This window comes from Lepidochelys olivacea (assembly GCF_965140295.1).
Source record: "Lepidochelys olivacea isolate rLepOli2 genome assembly, chromosome: 16".
NCBI lineage: Eukaryota > Metazoa > Chordata > Testudines > Cheloniidae > Lepidochelys > Lepidochelys olivacea.
In genome coordinates this window covers 8,692,558-8,711,898 of record NC_140426.1, presented here as the reverse complement: position 1 = coordinate 8,711,898, position 19,341 = coordinate 8,692,558, and the positions used below count along the sequence as shown (strand labels likewise).

General features: G+C 45.4%; 1 protein-coding gene across 1 annotated transcript in view; it reads left to right on the top strand.

The window, feature by feature from the left end:
- The first annotated feature begins 7,946 nt into the window (after positions 1-7,946).
- Positions 7,947-19,341, top strand: part of LOC311532212 (ficolin-2-like) — a 53,657-nt gene continuing 42,262 nt past the window's right edge. Inside the window, exon 1 of the mRNA XM_084650488.1 lies at positions 7,947-8,023. The gene's annotated coding sequence lies outside the window, so the exon portion shown is untranslated. The remainder of the gene's footprint in view (positions 8,024-19,341) is intronic.

The following is a 19,341-nucleotide window of genomic DNA, read 5'->3' as shown; positions in this document are numbered from 1 at the left end:
GTGGACCTGAGTGACTTAGGAATACAAGTTCCATTAAAAGTCAATGGCATGTGTGCTTCTAAGTCATTCAGGGTATGTCTACGCTGCAATAAAAAACCCATGACACCAAGTCTCAGAGCCTGAGTCAGCTGGGGCTTGGGATTCAGGCTGCAGGGCGAAAAATTGCAGTTTGCATTTGGCCTGGAACCCCTCTGAGACTGTCCCTCCTCACAGGGTTTCAGAGCCCAGGCTCCAGACCAAGCCTAAAAGCCTACACTGCAAGTTTTAGCCGGGCAGCCAGAGCCCCGTGAGCCCAAGTCAGCTGATCTGGGCCAGCCCCAACCGTGCTGCAGGTATTTTATTGCAGTGTAGACATACCCGTTGGGTAACATTTTAAAAAAGTGCTAAGTGATATAGGAGCCTAAGCCCCAGTTTCTAAAGGGATATAGGTACTTAGGAGCCTAGATCTCATTGACTTTCACTTTTGAAAATGGGTCCTAGGCCCCCTCAGTCACTCAGACGCTTTTGAAAATCCCACCCATAATGTTGTTCATAAATGTACGTTACAGCAAAGCTGCTCAAACATTTCTGGGGCACTCATGATGGTCTGAAGCCCAAAGCTGGAGCATGGGGGAGGGCAGGCCTGTGGGCGAAGTGAAAGCTGAGGTAGGAACATTCAGTTTGCTTCTTTTTTTTTTTTGAGCTGCATGTCTTAGTATAACTTTACTAAAAGGTTGTTCTAAGGGGCAATCTGTGCTAATCTCAACCAGGCCTCGTGGTGCTTTTGCTTTGTTCTTTTTTTATTGTGGATATAGAAGGTTTCATTTTGTTTCACAGTCAAGATTCTGTCTGTGCTCAGCAGAAGTTCCAGCCCTGTCCAATGTCATCCAGATTAGGCTGCCATTTTTTAAAATCAAGAGAGACAAGGTGGGTGAGGTAATATCTTCTATTGGACCAGCTGCTGTTGGTGAAAGAGCCAAGCTCTTGAGCTTCACAGAGCCTGAAGAAGAAGAGCCCCGAAGAAGAGCTCTGTGTAACTCAGAAACTTGTCCCTTTCACTAACAGAAGGCAATACAAGATATTCCCTCACCCACCTTGTGTCTCTTGTATTCTGGGACCACTATAGCTACACCAACACAGCACAGAACATTTGTAAAAATCCTTGAACTTTGACACTCTTTGTTGGACACTTCCCCCATGGCTGAGTTCCACAATGTTTCATTGTTCTATATCGCCCTGGGGATAAACACTGCAATCACACTCCAGGAGGGGTCACATCCATCCATACCCTATCTCCAGCTGTTGTGAACAAAGATAGGTTTCCTTTCGTAAACTAGGCAGATGAATATTTATGAGTCCCTCAGTGCCTCCCTCCCTCTCTGTCCTAGTAAATCTATTTTTGCCTTCTAGCATTAAGTGGAAGGAAAGGAACTTGGGTAGTAGCCAGTGCTCTCACTGCCGTAATAAGACTCTTAAGGCTATTAACAATAAAACATACTCCCTGAAAACTCAGTCCATGCCAATAACATTAGTGTGATCATCCCTGAGGGAGCAGAGCCAGGTAACGTAAGAACAGTTCATCTCATGGTGTTTCCAACAATTATTCCCCATAGAAGAGAGGAGTTTGGGGACAAAGGGGACTAAGTCACATAGAAGCCTAAGCCCCATTTTCTAAAATGATTTAGGTACTTAGGAGCCTAGGTCCCATTGACCTTCACTTTTGAAAATGGACCTTCAGCTCCTCAGTCAGTCACACACAATAATGTTGTTCATAAATGTACATTACAGCAAGGCAGCTGAAACATTTCTGGGGCAGCTCATGCTGGTCTCAAGCCCACAGGTGGAGTGTGGGGGAGGGCAGGCATGGGGGCACAGTGAAAGCTGAGGTAGGAACCTTCAGTTTGCTTTTTGGGGGGCTGTAGGATTCATATGGGGTTCATGCACTTGGCAACATTCAGGGCACACCCGGAGTGTTGTGTAGGAGCAGTGCACACACGGCTCCTCTCAAGGGCATGAACCTTGGAAACTCGCCCAGATGACATGAACCGTGGGAAGCCTCCCAGGACTGGGCTCAAGGCCCAAGAGCAAGGAATGCGGTAGATAGAAATTGGTAAATAAGAATATTAAACAAAGCCAGTGTATTCCTTTTATCTGTTGGAGTATGTAATGCGCAGGAGGAGGGAGAGAAATAAAAGAGAGGGTGGAAAGCTGACAGGGAGACCAGCCCGTCGGCAGACCAGCCTGCTTGCTTGCTTAAAGCCTTGTTCTGTCTTGTATTTGAACCGCAACAGGGGGCTGCATATCTGTTTTAAGTATAACTGTAATAAAAAGTTGTTCTAATGGCCAACCTGTGCTAGTCTCAACCAGGCCTCATGGTGCTTTTGCTTTGGTTTTTATTGTTAGTAGCTTAATAGGCAAATGTTAATGGACAAGTTTTTAGAAGAGCATGATCCTGAAAGAGGCGGCAAATGCTAGGGGTAATTCGAGCAACTGCACTGCACCTGGAAGACTTTCTCTGCCTTGCATCCCTGGGATCAATTGCTCCAGTTCTGAGTGACCTCTTGGGCTGCTTGGATAAGGGGCATGGGAAGGACTAGGTCTCCTACTCCCCTACCCAAAGCCTGTGGAAGGTACTTGGTGTGAGGTTTGCCTCTTGTAGAAGAAGCGGGAAGATTTCCACAGTTCCAAGTGTGACATTCCTCACTGCTGGCAGACAGTCAACATAGGGATATAGATTTAGCTTTAAGGGATGGTGAGGCAGGATTAGCTGATGTCAGTTTAGTGTTAGTGTGAAGAGGATTAAGGGTTAGAGAGAGGGGGTTCAGTTTTAGAATTAGGGGTGATGGAGTTGGGTTTAGGGAATGGGGATTAAGGTTTAGGGGTCATGGTTTGAAGTGGGTTACTGGGGCTCAGGCTAAGTGGGCATGGCTTGAATTTAGGCTTAGGGGTGCAGCCAGGGCATTAGGTTTACAGGGCAAAGACTTCAATTCCAGTTTAAATGACAGGGATTTAGGTTTAAGTGGATGGGGTCAGAGGTGGACAGGGTGTGGGTCTAAGGGTGAGGGACTAGTTTTAGTCAAAGTTTGTGGTGGTTTTGGATTAGGGGATAATGATTTAGGCTTTGAGGCCTGGAAGTATGTTTTAGGTCTAGGGTCAGAGACAGGTTATTAGGTGGAGGTTACATTTAGGTTTAAAGGACAAGGTCAGAGGCTGAGGAATCAGCTTAACCTCAGGAAGTGCGGCATTAACCTTATGTTTAAGGTGTAAGGAATTCCGTGAAGGCTTCCAGGAGCACCCCGTGATGCTCTCTGCTTGTGTGGGGGACCCAGAAGGTTCTGTGAGGAACTAGAATCTGAGGAGGCCATTCTACAGGCAATTAGAAGTCCAAGGGATATTTGGGGAGCTCTACTCTGGTGGCAGTTTTCTGAGGGGTAGGGAACCCTAAAGGTGTTTTTCTGAGGGGACGGGAGCTCTGGGAGTTATTAGCTCTGTGGGACAATCTGTCAGGGATAGTTAGCCCCAGGAGACCTCCTGTGAGAGGTTGCTAGCCTTGGACAAAGTTCTTTGAGGCACAGGGAGCCCAGACTACATTTTGTGAGGCTGGGAGCCAAAGGTGACATTCTGTGAAGCATGTACCCTGGGATATGTTTTCTGAGGCTCAGGGAACTATGGGAGATACTAGAGATATTGTGTGAGGGGTGAAGGACCTGGGAAACATTTTGTGATGCGCTGAGAGCCCCAGTAAATAATCCGCAAGGCTTAAGGAGTAGAGCTGGTCTGAAATTTTAAATTTTTCCTGTGGAAATTTTCTATGAAAATGAACAAAAAAAATTAGTTTCCACTTGAATTTTCAATTGTTCACAGAAAAATAAAATAAAAAACAGGGCCAAAACTGATGCAGAGGGAAAAAAAGTCTCAGGCTATGAGGGAAAGTTACAGGCAGTGGTGAGTGTTGGGGGAAGAGAGGGTTATAGGAGAGCAAAGGAGTGTTAGGTGAACTGGGGGAAGAAGGGTTATCGGGCAGCATGGGAGGGGGCCAGAGGAAGAGGCTGGAGTTCTAGACAGATACAGGGGCAAGCAGTTACACAGGGAATGTTTGAGGTGGTGAAGTGACAGATTATCTGTCCCTTCACCCAATTCCCTTGCTCTCCCGAGTTGGCTTTTCGTGGGGAGGCTCCCCTGGAGTGCCACCTTCTGTTGAAGAAGCCCCCAAATGAAAAGGAAGAGGGTAGAAGCTCAGATAGTGCCTCTTCCTTCCCCATATCCCCCACCCCCGCTTTCCTTTTCTCTTTGAGATCTGTGGGTGGAAAGTGCTAGATAGGAACTAGATATTATTATTGTTAACGTGCAGGTTAGGTTGCTTCCAACCAGCCTGTCTTTAATCTATAAGAAGTCACAGACTTCGCTGAAGTGGATAGGCAGGATAGCTGCCTTTCATTCAGGCTGAATGAGGAATCAGTTAAATGCCCCTTTGTTTAGTGATTGGTGGCGGCTTCCATTGTTTCAGCTAAGGAATGGATTGCATGCAAGGCCAGGGCAGAAGCCAGACCGTAGGGGCTGAGGGGCTTCTCTAGGGCAGGGATTCCCAAATTTTATTCCCTGAGGCCCCCCGTGCAGTTGCAGTAAGCACCGCGGGCCACTATTAACACCGAGAACATTTTAAATTATATACATACAAATAAACCATAATACTGTAAATAACGTACATTTCCTTTCCCACCCCTTCCCTGACCGAGCTGGGGAAAAAGCCCTGACCTCACCCGCCCCAAATCAAGCCAAAGCTCCATGTCCTTGACTCTTTACCATAAGCAAGGTCCCTCAGCCTCTGCCCCCCAGGAGCACTGGTGGGGGTGTGGCTGAGGTCCCTTGGTGTTGCCCATCACTGGTGCAGGCAGAGCACGTTCTGCTCGGCCCGGGTACTGCTGCAGGCTGTGCCAGCTCAGCCCGCAGGGCCCGGTCCTCCTGCAGCAGGCAGGCGAGAGCCCCCTCCAATTGGAGAGGGGAAAGTGGATACAAGCTGAATCCTCATTCAGCCAAAGCGTGCCAAGAAGGTCCCTGAAAGATCGTACAGACTGTTAATGGGGCATGCTGAATAATTTATTTTCAGATTTTTAATAGGAAATAATGGACTTTGTATTAATCCCAGAGGTTCTGAGAACAGTGTATTTGCCAGGTACAAGTCATTCAAAAATAGAGGGCAAATGGAAAAATATAAACTGATTCTGGAAGACTTTCCTGGCAGCACAGCAGGTGGATTCTTAGGGGGCAAACTACAGCCCGTGGGCCACATCTGGCCTGTGGGATCGGCCTGCCTGACCCTTGAGCTCCCGGCCCTTCCCCTGCTGTCCCCCCAGCCCCCTAGTTACACCACTGCACAGACAGCATGACTGGCTCCAGCCAGGCAGTACAGCTTCTAGTTCTGCTGCTCTGAGCAGCATGGTAAGGGGGTGGGGAGGTTGGATAAGGGGCAGAGAGTCCCAGGGGGCAGTCAGGGGACAGGAAGCAGGGGGCAGTTGGATGGGGCAGACATTCTGAGGCTGGGGGGCAATCAGGGGAAGGTTGGATAGGCATGGGAGTTCCAGGGGTTGGATAGGGCATGGTTAGGGGCCCCAGGAGGGGGCAGTCAGGGGACAAGGAGCAGGGAGGGGTTGGATGGGTTAGGAGTTCTGAGGGGGACAGTAAGTGGGAGGGGGCGGAAAGGGGGCAAGGGCCAGGCTGTTTGGGGAGGCACAGCCTTCCCTACAGTTTTACAACCCCAATGTGGCCCTCGGGCCAAAGAGTTTGCTCACCCCTATTCTATACCTCTCATAGCCAGGGAAAGTCATGCAATTCTAATAAATATACACCAGCCTATTGCAAAAGCAAGATAAATTCTTTCCCATCTGGGATGTGAAATAGCCTCTCAGAGAAAAAATACACTTTTAAATCAAATCAAGTTTACTTAGCTTGTGATAACACAGTCATAGAGACTATACTGGTAAAATGTCCCCTCAAGAAACTATAGGGGATAGAACAGAGTTACTATTCATTCTTTATAAATGTTATTTTAATAGTTTACCCCCTGTGACAAAGCTCTGTCCTCGTCTCCCTGGGTCCCACACTTCCTGGCAGATTTTGCTAGCCTCAGGCTCAGTGTGACCCTCCACATAGCCCTTTTCTATCTCTAGAGAGAAGGGTCATAGCCTACTAAGTTATTTTCATCATAAGCCAGCAAGGGAGGTGAAGAGAAGCAACTCTCTCTCACACCATCTGTGTTGTCTCTCAGTCTCACTGATTAATTCAGTAGAGAGTCTAGGCTCCAGCTCAGGAACCCTAATAGCATCAGCTATATTAGCTGACCTTTTAGAAACAGGACATGTACAATTCCCTAGGCCACTTCCCCAAAATCTCCTTCATCCTTACTTCAGGACTGCCTTCCTTCTACCTGTTTTGGTTTGTACTACCCAGTTTACCATACACCACCCTCCTTCAGTCCCCCCCCACCCCAACTAACTGGGAGGCTTTTAACTTGTTTCAGCCAGCCCTTAATTGGCTTCAGGTGTCCCAATCAACCTAGTTATCTTCCCTGCCTTCTGGAAAGATCTTAATTGGCTCCAGGTGTCTTAATTGACCTGGAGCAGTTGCCATTTACTTATCCTGGTCACAGGGATTTGTTTAGCCTGGGGCTAATATATGTCTCCCACTACTTTTCTATAGCTGTCTGGCCTCGCCCCGTCACACCACCCATCTTCTAGGCAGGAATTCTGAACCTGATATCAGGGATGTGAAATTTCATGAGGGTCCAGTTAAGGGCTGTGACAAGCTGTTTGAGATGGAATGGCAAAGTAGCATCTACCTGCTTTGGGCTGGTGCCTTCTAGCAAACTCTCCCCTACCCCCACTTCCCAAAACAAACAAAAACCAAAAACCACCTAGACCTCCACATCAATCTCAGCAGCACAGGTTCAAGGTAGATCAATGACATCTGTGGGGATTTTTGGGTGCTATAAGCTTATTGCCAGAGCACTAGCTCCGTGAGATGAAATTATGGTAACTCTAATCATTATAATTTAGAAGAAGGGGAAGTCAGATACTCCTGAACCTCAAGCACTTCTCTGTTCTGAGGTAGCTACATTTTTTGCTAGAGAACTTGGTAAATTTTGACTTTTTTAGAATGCAGAAATTCTCCTTGGAAAAAAAAATGTATTAAAACTATCACACAAAACTGTCAGGATGACCTGGAGTATATATCCCTTTACAAGCATTTATTAAAATCTGAGATCACACCCATTCCATTGGGAGATAATTTTATGGTCAATACACCTCAGTGACAATAGATGTAAGCCACTGGGGAGAGTGAGCTTTCTGTGGCCATCTATTGATGAATGAGAGGAAAAGACCTCATGAGCAGATCTTATTTGCATAAGTGACTCCTACTGTATCATCGTGATCATTTTTGGCTGTTTTGGGTTAAAATTCACATAAGTCTTAGATATAGGGGTAATTAAATGTTATTCCCTGTATTGTATGAATAAAGGGCAGTAGAATTATACTTCATATGCCCTGATTAAGGGGGATCACCATAACCTATAGCCTATTCTTGAACAGCTGGGTAGTGAGCCAAAAGCCAAGCCAGGGGGAGGGGAGAAATGAAGATAGGAATGTTAATGTTTCTCTTTTTTTGGGTGGGTGTATGGCTTCTGTTGAAGGGTCTTATGTGTTATTTGAACATTCTTATCCTTGCTGGGACTGCAGAATTTAAAGACACAGCTGAATAGATTCAATTAAGAATCTTCCTCTCTTCCTAGTGATAACAGTAAACCAGGAAAATGAGATGCTAAAGAAGTAGTAGCCCAATTGCTATCAGTAGTAAAGCAGTGGCAAGAGGTCGTATAATGAGAGGCAACAAACTGAAGCAATGAGACAAGGGACAGGCATTTCTTCACAGGAGCCAGGCAGCAAACCTTGCCTCCCTTCTCCCAGGCGGTGGAGGTGAACCTATCTGAATGCACGTCTGGACTCTGGGACTTTGCTAACCTCTGACAACAAACTTATGCCAACAAACTGTGAGTGGGGTACAGTGAAGGAAGTGGTGTGTTAAAGGGATATTTGTCTATTGGACTTCCCCATGGGAAACTCAGGCAAAAGACTACTGCCCAAGATGCTTCTGGGAGAGAGTTTTGCTTATTATTTGCATGCTTCTGAGTCATCGTTACTGTATTTTCCCAAATTTTCTTCTCTTAATAAGTTTTTCCTGTGTTATACATGGACTCGGTGCTTGTGAATGGAGAAGTATTGCTTAGTAAGGGCACCCAGGAGAGGTGTTTTGTTTTCCCAGGTTTCCAGGTGGAGGCTCGAGCTGGTTTTGCTAATATTGAACCTGGCCCTTGCCACTGCTGACAACATCTGGAAGAAGGGTTACATCTTTGTTGTGTATTGGATTTCTTAAGTGTACTTGACCTAAGATTTTTGGGTCCACACACAATGCCAACTTTAAGCCGTCTGGCTGAGTTTTAATTGCATTCTGAATGGTGTGCTAGGACATTCAGAGCTTTACATCGATGTATATTCATTATGAAAATGGAAAAAAAGGTACAAAAATTTGACACCATGCCGAAGGGAGACAAAAGAACATAGAACTAGTAAGTCCAGCATTTGGTGAACAAAACTTTAACATTATGATAAACAGAAACGAAATTGTAGTCATGATTTCCCCAGGTGATTCCCTCTCCCTTCATAAGAACTTGCCATGTACAACCATGGACCACAACAATAACCTGAGAATAGGTAAATGTGCTACCGCCTACAGGGGTGGTGCTAAAAGGCACATCGTCATGACTCCAGCCTGAGTGGATTTTACTAGAAGAGGAAACAAGGGAGCCATGCTGATGGAAGGAAGGGCAAGAAGTGGTCACAGTTATTCCTGAAGGTTCTCTGAAATGAAAAGTAGGCCAGGTTAACCCAGCAGGCAGCTCCCAGTAAAAAGAGTACTCCGCGCTTATCGTGCTACTCAGATAAATAGTTCTTTCCGTACCATTTATTTTCTGTGTTTTTGTGGACAGGGTCTCCTTCATTACCCTGGGCCTGAGGGTGGGAGATGCTCACATCTTCTTTTTAGAGCCTCCATTATTCACTTGATTGTTTCTTATCCCTCTACCCCTACTGCCACCTCTGACTGTGCAGAACTCCCCAGCTAAGGGAGCTGATCCATGTGTCAACCGGTGTGTGGAGGAGGGGGAAAGATCAGAGTTCTGGAGACTGTTTGGGTGGCTCTCCCTCCCACTGGAAGGTCAGGGTCATCACTTCCGCAATCAAATCAATCTCCAGACACTCGGGGAGTGAAAATCCCCAAGATGGTCTTAAACCTACTCCCACCCCCTGCCAGCCCATGCCCCATTTGGTGTTCAGTATGCATGCAGCATGATGCAGAGAAAGAGAGACAATGTGCTCTTTGTAAGATTGCTTTTGATCTTATTTTTCATTCATCTAATATAAAGGTTATTGAGGCTGTGAGTATATGGCTGGTTTTGTTTGTGGATAACAAGTTAATATCAGCTTCTGACCCTGTTGGCTTTGGTTAAGCCTAAGCTTACAGGGCTAGCTGCACCTCTGTCCCCTTTTGGGTCTCTCCAAGTGCACTCGGGTCCCGTGGTGCTGGAACATTTTTTTGTTCTGGAACCCTGTATTTGGATTGTTACTCCTTCAAGCTGTGGGGGCGGAAGCACACCTAGCACCTATGCTCAGGTCTTGGGCTCCTACACTTACCTGTCTTAGGGCAGAGGTTCACGATTTTCCCCCCGCTTCTCTAAACCAAGATTTGGTAAGGCTACGCGGTGTATACCTACCATTTTCATCCTGCAGATCTGATGAGGTTTCAAGCACCCATGATTTCTCCCTTTGGGATCCTGTGACAATGAGATGGGCCCCAAACAGCTTTCTTAAACCTATTTTATGCAGCAGCGAGACAAAGGATTATAAAAAGCCTACACACATGTCTATCTGACCTGAAGTCCTACCATCCCATAACGGTGACTTTAGCAGGCCTAGCTGCTTCAAATCCTGCTTCGTTCTTACCCCCCCCAGGTTCCCCTGAATGGCTTTTCAGTCCGGTTATCCTCCTATTACTTGAGAGTGTGCTTTTAAACCCTGCAAGTGTTCTTTGTTCTGCAGGTTGTCTATTCCAGTGTTCATGGGCTTTGTCCCTCTGCCCCCCACCCCGCCCCCAGTTAAATCAGTCTCCTAGGCTGTGAAAAGACCAAGCCAGAGTCCTCACTACTGATAGTTCTGGCTTTGTTCCTTAACTCTTTGGTGGAGACTGATACGTGACCATCTTGAGCCATTGCTGGCTGGCTGCCTGACCCATCCTAGACAGTCTACTAGAGAGAGGCAGTCAGGGTTCCCTTCCCTCTCTGAACTCTAGGGTACAGATGTGGGGACCCTCATGAAAGACCCCCTAAGCTTATTTCTACCAGTTTAGGTTTAAAAACTCCCCAAGGCACAAATTCTCCCTTATACCTTGGATTAGGTAATGCTGCCACCACCAAGCAAGTTAGACAAACTCAGGGAAAGGACCACTTGGAGTTCCTACTCCCCCCTATTATTCCCCCAAGTCCCTACACCCCCTTTCCTGGGGGGGCTTGAGAATAAACAAGATGAGCACAGGCCAATCTTGGGTTTTTTTTAGGACACGAAAAAAAAAACACCCCAATCTGATTCTAAAAGTAACAGAATTTTATAATAAAGAAAAAAGGTAAAAGAGGCACCACTCTCAAATTAGAATGGAAGATAATCTTACAGGGCAATCAGATTCAAAAACACAGAGGATTTCCCTCTGAGCCAAACTTTAAAGTTACAAAAAGAAAACCAGGAATACACCTTCCTCTCAGCACAGAGAAAATCACAAGCCAAAACAAAAATAAGCTAACACATTCCCTTGCTAGTACTTACTAATTCTAATGGAGTTGGATTGCTTGCTTCCTTGACCTGTGTCCAGCAAGCACACACAGAAAAGACAGACCAAAACCTTTCTTCCCCCCCGATTTGAAAGTATCTTGTCCCCTTATGGGTCCTTTGGGTCAGGTGCCAGCCAGGTTACCTGAGCTTCTTAACCCTTTACAGGTGAAAGGATTTTGTGTCTCTGGCCAGGAGGGATTTTATAGTACTGGATACAGGAAGGCTGTTACCCTTCCCTTTATATTTATGACAGAGGCGCTTAAATCAAAATATTTATACAGAAAACCAGACCAACATACAGTATTCACAAATTACAGGGCACTCTATATTAATCACAAAGTATTATGGGGCATCCCATATTAATCAAAGAAGTGTTCGGGAGATTACACAGTTTGCCTAAACTTGTCCTGTGCGTCTCTGCCCACTGCTGACATTGCAGCAATTTTGACTCAAACAACAAATTTTCTTAAGCTGATTAAAATGCAACCATGGGTGTAGATGATACGACATGCTGGGAAAGTGGCTTGTGGCCAACAGGTATAAAATTAATGTGATTGTATACAATCAATGTTTTATTTAACTGAGGGCTATACTGGTTTGTGTCTCAACGAACTGGCAAAGATCTGAGTGTATCCTTATAAATATATTTCTGCTCTCTGATTGAGGTTAATGCAATTCAGAAAAATAAAATGGTCACCATTAAAAGCTTTAGAGATGCCATTGCCAGTAATTGGTGGCTCCGTATTACCTATGCTAAGTAAAGGGAATATCACAGCTGTTGAAGAGGAAGCATGCTCTAGTGGTTAGGGAACTAGCCCGTTTCTGGGAAGACTAGGGTTCAGTTCTCTGCCACAAACCCTGAGTGGGCCTTGTGTGGTGAAGTGGGGAATTTTTTTGTAGTATATTTGTGGCCTATGTGTGCCTCAGTTTCTCCTTTATACTGTGCATTGCTACCCTGTGGTGGTGGTGGGGGGAGAAGATTGTAAGAGACAAAGGCGCATGTGTGTGTCTCACTTTGTTCATTCCACCCAGAGCAGCAGAGTCATTAATGAACTGGTTGAAACTGACCCAGACCAACTGGGGTCCAGAGAGACAATGCAAGCTCCTATGACTCGTGAATCCACACTCAGCAGCAAAGCTCAGCAGAGACACCAGTTTGAAAACAAAGGATTGGGACAGAGGGTTAAGTTTAGGCTTTAGGCTGCGAAAGAAGCTCGCAGCTCTTACCTGGAAGTTTGGAACTGACCAAGGAAGTCAGAAAGGATCAGGAAATTACAGTGGATGAGAAGCTGGATATGAATCAGCAGTGTGCCCTTGTTGCCAAGAAGGCCAAAGGCATATTGGGCTGCATTGTCAGCAGATTGAGGGAAGTGATTATTCCCCTCTATTTGGTATTGGTGAGGCCACGCCTGGAGTATTGTGTCCAGTTTTAATCCCCCCACTACAGAAAGGATGTGGACAAATCAGAGAGAGTCCAGTGGAGGGCAGTGAAAATGATTAGCGGGCTGGGGCACATGACTTATGAGGAGAGGCTGAGGGAATTGGGGTTATTTAGTCCGCAGGAGAAAACTGTGAGGTGGGATTTGATAGGAGCCTTCAACTACCTGAAAGGGGGTTCCAAAGAGGATGGATCTAGGCTGTTCTCAGTGGTGGCAGATGACAGGACAAGGAGCAGTGGTCTCAAGTTGCAGTGGGGGAGGTCTAGGTTGGATATTAGGAAACACTATTTCACTAGGAGGATGGTGAAGCACTGGAATGGGTTACCTAGGGAGGTGGTAGAATCTCCATCCTTGGAGGTTTTTAAGGTCTGGCTTGACAAAGCCCTGGCTGGGATGATTTAGTTGGTGTTGGTCCTGCTTTGAGCAGGGGATTGGACTAGATGACCTCCTTTCATAGAAGATTAGGGTTGGAAGAGATCCTGAAAATGGAGATTACTACAGCTTAGCTGGTGAATTGCTCTGGCTTGACTAGAAAGGACTATGCTTAAACCTTTATTTCTCTGCGCTAACCTAAGGGCTTGTAATGCTGTGTTCCAGTTGACTAATAAATCCCAATCTATTTTGAAAACTCTGCTTGGGTGTCACTGCAAATACTTGCTGGGGTACATCAGTCCGTGAAGAATGTACAGGTCTCTACCAGGAGTCTGCCTCCGTTGGACTTGCTGAGCAGAGCTCAAGGTGTGAAACTGGAGTGCTGGAGCTCAGTAGCTCAGCCTAGTAGGCCACACAGCCGCCACTGCCTCCTCTGAAGGAAGAGTGGGACCGCTTTGGGATCTGGCACATGAAGTTCCTCCAAGAGACTGTTGAAAAGCTGGGGTGTTGCACAGATCTTGTGGATCTGGGACACTTTGGATAAGTGGCTTGTTCTCTCCAGGCCACCGTATGCATCTTTAAAATGGGGAAATAGCCCTGTCTTACATTACATTGCTGTTGTGAGGATAAATAGATTCAACATTGTGTAGGAGCTTAGGTACAACGGTAACAAGATCCTTCATGCTAGGAAGGGCAACACTGTAAAGAGTTTTGGGGTATATTTGAAAACTCTATTTAATGTTATATGTTGCGACTTTAAATTGTAAGGAGTTTCCTTGTTATGCCTGGAGACCTAGGGGGCTCTGAGGGGAACCTGATCTTTGCAGCAGCATTCTGAATGGGTCTGAGTTTGGCCTTGATACACGTAATCTGGCCTGAGAAAAGAAGGTTGCAGTAATTGAGCCATGAGTTGATGAGAGCTTGGACAAGAGTTTTAGCTGTGTGGATGGACAGGGAAGGCTGCATCTTAGCAATAAGATGCAGAAGGAATCTGCAAGGTTTAGACATAGCCTGGATGTGAGGACCTAGAGGTGTCTGAGTCAAGAACAATGCCAAGGTTACAGGCCTGAGTGATGGGCAGGATGCTGCTGTTATCATGTTATGAAAATGTGCTAATGTGTTGAAGTTAAAGGCAGACACCTGTTCAGAAATCTTGAGAGCCACAGGCAGAGGGTGAAAATATTCTTTGGGGTGCTTAATGTTAAGTGCTATTAAGGTCCCAATGGGTTGGAGAGCAAGTCTGGCCACCCCATACTCACCCCGCAAAGGCGGCTCCTGTCCTGTGGGTCTGGGCCTGTCCCCCGCTCTGGCACATTGGCTCTTGCGACTCACAGATTTGGAGGAGCCTGTTATGGTATCATGTGGCACATTTGTGTGTGTGCAGGCAAGGCCCTCCTGCCATGACAACCCATTCTAGTTGCCAACTTTCTAATTCCAGAAAACCATACACCCTTGCTCTGTCCACTGCCCTGCCCCTTCCCTGAGGCCCCCCCCCAATCACTCCATCCCCCCCTTCCTCTGTTGCTTGTGCATATTTATTGTTTTGACAGATGTATTCTGCTAAGTTCAGGTTTTATTTGTTATAGGAAACTAGAGCTGGTAGCAAAATAGTGAAAAAGGTTAACCAAAAATGAAATTCCACAAAGGTTTTCATGTTTCTTTCCCTCCCCTCTTCCCACTTTTTGTAACCAGCTCCATGTTTTTTGTTCACTAAACTTATTGTAATTTCATAAACAAACTAGGGAAATACAACCTAGATGGAGCTACTATAAGGTGGGTGCAAAACTGGTTGGAAAACCGTTCCCAGAGAGTAGTTATTAGTGGTTCACAGTCATGCTGGAAGGGCGTATCAAGTGGGGTCCCACAGGGATCAGTTCTGGGTCTGGTTCTGTTCAATATCTTCATCAATGATTTAGATAATGGCATAGAGAGTATACTTATAAAGTTTGCGGATGATACAAAGCTGGGAGGGGTTGCAAGTGCTTTGGAGGATAGGGTTAAAATTCAAAATGATCTGGAGAAATGGTCTGAAGAATTTCATCCTATTTGCAATAAGGACAAATGCAAAGGACTCCACTTAGGAAGGAACAATCAGTTGTACACTTACAAAATGGGAAATGACTCCCTAGGAAGGAGTACTGCGGAAAGGGATCTGGGGATCATAGTGGATCACAAGCTAAGTATGAGTCAATAGTGTAAGGCTGTTGCGAAAAAAGCAAACATCATTGTGGGATGTATTAGCAGGAGTGTTGTAAGCAAGACACAAGAAGTAATTCTTCTGCTCTACTCCGCGCTGATTATGCCTCAACTGGAGTATTGTGTCCAGTTCTGGGCACCACATTACAGGAAAGATGTGGACAAACTGGAGAAAGTCCAAAGAGCGACGAAAATGATGAAAGGTCTAGAAAACATGAGCAATGAGGGAAGATTGAAAAACATCTATTTGTTTTAGTCTGGAGAAGGGAAGACTGAGAGGGGACATAACAGTTTTCAAGTACATAAAAGGTTGTTACAAGGAGGAGGGAGAAAAATTGTTCTCCTTAACCTCCAAGGATAGGACAAGAAGCAATTGGCTTAAATTTCAACAAGGGTGGTTTAGGTTGGACATTAGGAAAAACTTCCTAACTGTCACGGTCATTAAGCACTGGAATAAATTGCCTAGGGAGGTTGTGGAATCTCCATCATTGGGGATTTTTAAGAGCAGGTTGGACAAACACCTGTCAGGGATGGTCAAGATCAGTGGTTCCCAAACTGGGGCTTGCGAACCCCTGGGGGTTTGCAGAACATTACAGGGGGTGCGCCAGAAAAATTTCAGTAATAGTGGCCAGAGGACCCTGGGCATTGGAGGCAGTAGTGGGACCTGGTTGCAGGGCAGACAGCCTGAGCCCCAGGGAGAGCGGGGCAGGGCAGTTTGGGCTGGCAGCCGAGCCCTGCCCCCATCAGCCTGAACCCCAGTGCTCCGCGTGGGGCTGGCAGCCTGAACCCCAATGCTCCGCGTGGGGCTGGGCAGTCCAAGCCCTGCCCCCGTCAGCAGGGGAGCCATCAGCCTGAATCCCAGTGCTCCATGTGGGGCTGGCAACCCAAGCCCCAGGGAGAGCGGGGCCAGGGTCAGTGGGACTTGCAACCCGAGCTCAGTGGAGCTCAGTTGACTGGGGTGGTCAATGGGGTCCAGCAGCAGGAGCCCCATGGGGTGCGGAGCCCGCAGCCTGAGCCCTGTGATGGGCAGGGGGGCAGCTGAGACCCCAGGTGCGCAGGTGGCAGCTCGGACCCCTGTCCTTGTCAGACAGGAGAAGTTGGCATCGAGGGTAGAGTGAGCCGGAGCCACGCTGTACATGGGGGGTGGTCCAAGCTAATCTCCTCCTTGGAGGGCACCCTCGTGGGGACAGACCTCATGGTGGAAGAAAAGCTGTTTGCAAGCAAAACCAGCCGGGAGCACGTTGTAGCCAGTGTAGCAGTGTTAAGGTGCCTTAGTAATTGTCATTCTCTCTGGAGTGCTGTTTTGCTTCAGTGAGAGTTGAGTGAATCTTCTCATTTTCTAGTTTGTTGGTTGTTAGCAATCTCTCTCTGTTTTTATTAGAACTTTTGTGCACAAGTTCAATGGATAAGTGGCTGAAAACGGAAAGTGTCAAGACGCAAGAATCAGCTAGTGTTTCCTCAAGTCCACACTGTGGGAAATTGAAGTCTAATGATCAAGATGGTCCTGGAAAGTCACTTACAAAGAAAAGAAATATGACGACGATTATATAAAATGTGGCTTTACGTGCATTGGTGATCAAGAACGTTCAGTACCACTGTGTGAGATTTGTGGTGGTGATCTAGCAAACAGCAGCCTCAAACCTTCTCTGCTTCAGTGCCATTTAGAAACTAGGCACCCTGCACAACTCGACAAGCCTGTTGATTTTTTTCAAGTGAAAATTAGCTAGAGGAAAAGTGACATTGCCAGTGTTCTATCCAAAGCAAACGCTGATAATGAAAATGCACTTGTAGCAAAAGCATCAGAAGCTCACACCATAGCAGAAAGCTTGATCGGTCCATGTATAAAAGACGTTGCACGCTCAGAGAAAAGGCTGCAAAAAGGATTGACATGGTACCTTTGTCCAATAATACATTGTCACAAAGAATTAATGACCTGTCAAATAATGTAGAGATCACAATTGTACATGAGTGAAAAATAGTCCGTATTATGCTATACAGTTGGATGAATCAACTGATGTAGCTAATCTAGCTATTTTGGTACTGTTTGTACGTTATGTGAATGAAGGTCTGGTTGAAGAAGACTTGTTGTTTTGCCGACCATTGGAAGAACGTACGACTGGAGAAATCTTCAATCTGACTAATGCAGCTTTTCAAGAAAAGGAAATAGATTGGTCTCCTTGCCTAGGCATTTGCAGTGACGGGGAAGTATACTGGATTTGTAGCTCGAACAAAAAAGGTTGCATCAAAAGTCTCTTGGACTCATTGCAGCATCCATAGAAAAGCTCTCGCACCAAAACGCATGCTTGAGGGACTGAAGAAAGTGCTGAACAATGCAGTGAAAATGGTGAATTTCATAAAATCACGGCCAACAAATTCCAGAATATTTCACGTACTTTGTGAAGAAATGGGTAGTATACACAGTTGTCTGTTGACCCATACTGAAGTTAGATGGCTCTCACAGTGCAAAATCCTTGTGTGCTTGTTTGAGCTTGGAACCAAAATCCTAGTTTTGTTTTTGTTTTTGTTTTGTTTTTTTTTTCTCAAAAGCCACCCTTTCCACCTTGCCAGCTGTATGGAAAATGTCTGGCTCCAGAGCCTAACTTATTTAGCAGATATTTTTTCAAGGATTAATGACCTAAATTTCTCTCTTCAAGTCCTCAATCCAACAGTTTTTTCAATGTGCAAGAGCAAGCTGAATCCATGATAAAGAAGTTGCAGTTCTGGGAAAGATGTTTGGAAAACAATCAAACTGAGTGTTTCAGTAATCTTCATGACTTCCTGGCAGAACATCAACTTCAGTTGGATCAGTGCACTAAAACCAATATAATTGCACACCTACAAGGACTTTGCACAACTTTCAGGGAATACTTTCCAGCTACGTCAGGCAAGCATGATTGGCTTCGCAACCCTTTCAATGATACCACCTTCTCAACACAGATATTGAGCACTGAGGAAAAAGAGAAATTCATTGAGATCTCCTGTGATTATGAACTGAAAAGGAGTTTCAGAAATCTGTCATTGATCAACTTTTGGCCAAGTTTAAGAAATGAGTACCCCCTTCTGGCAGAAAAAGCTGCTGCAATTTTGTTACCATTTTCAACATTTTCCTCATATGCACATCTGAAAACCAAATACAGAAACAGACTTGATGCTGAACCGGACCTGAGACTTTCTTTCTCCGGTGGTTCTGGACTTCCAAGAGCTATGTAGAGCAAAGCAAGCACATCCATCGCACTGAGGAAATTTAAACTTAAATCCCTGGAAATATTCTTATTTATTTATTTTTAGGAAGGTGTTCGCAAGATTTCACAATTTAGTGAAAGGGGTTCATGGGCTGTTAAAGTTTGGGAACCACTGGTCTAGATCAGCATTTCCCAAACTGTTCCGTGGACTACTGGTGTTCCGCACGATGTGAATAGGTGTTCCGTGAAAGAATCGTAATTAAAAAAAAAAAAAAGGGGGGTCTTGCACTTGATTTTTGCTACTTTATACGCGCTTTCCAGTTAGAAATTTAGTTCAAGTTATTTTAAATTTGTATTTTTGCTTTGCGTTATTTATGCTCGATTTTTATTTTATAAAACAATTTTTTTATTTGAAAACCAAATGACTACAAAATATAAGTGTTCCGTAAATATATACCAGGTGTTCCATGGCCAAAAAAGTTTGGGAAACGCTGGCCTAGATAATACTTAGTCCTGCCCTGAGTGCAGGGGACTGGACTAGATGACCTCTCGAGGTCCTTTCCAGTTCTATGGTTCTGTGTGTGGAATTAGGACCACACATTATCACAGCTGCTACGGGTCCATTAAAGGCCCATTCCTGAAGCCCAAATACAAATCCACAGAGCACAACCACAGAAATGCACACCTGTCCAGATACCTATATAAATAAATCTGTAGAAACTGACTCCCACACCTGCATGCAGATGCACATGTGTATTCATGTGTACACATCTAGAATGCACTAATGCATATACTGCCACATTATTTAATATTACAGTTGTTTAGTGCCTAGAGACCCCAACTAAGATCAGAGATCCAGGGTGGTAGCTGCTGGACATACTCATTTTTTTTAAAAAAAAAAAGTGCAGCAAAGAGTTCACAATGTAGCTAGACAAAGGCGGGGAGAAATGTATGATACATTGGCTCTTCTGCAATTACTAGTCACCAACTTTCACTTTTTAAGAAATAGTACATTTCTTTTAGAGTTCCCCTCTCTTTTAAAAACTTGTTATAAAATGAATGCACACACACTCACTCTCTGTCATCAATTTTTGTGTCTGAAAGCCAGCAAAAGGAATAAAAGACAGAGTTAAGTTGCACATTGTATTCATGCAGCTACACACACGCATGGCAATACACACACCAAGAGACAGTCTCTTAAACACATACGCACAAACTTGCCTACAGAGAGACACTTTCCCA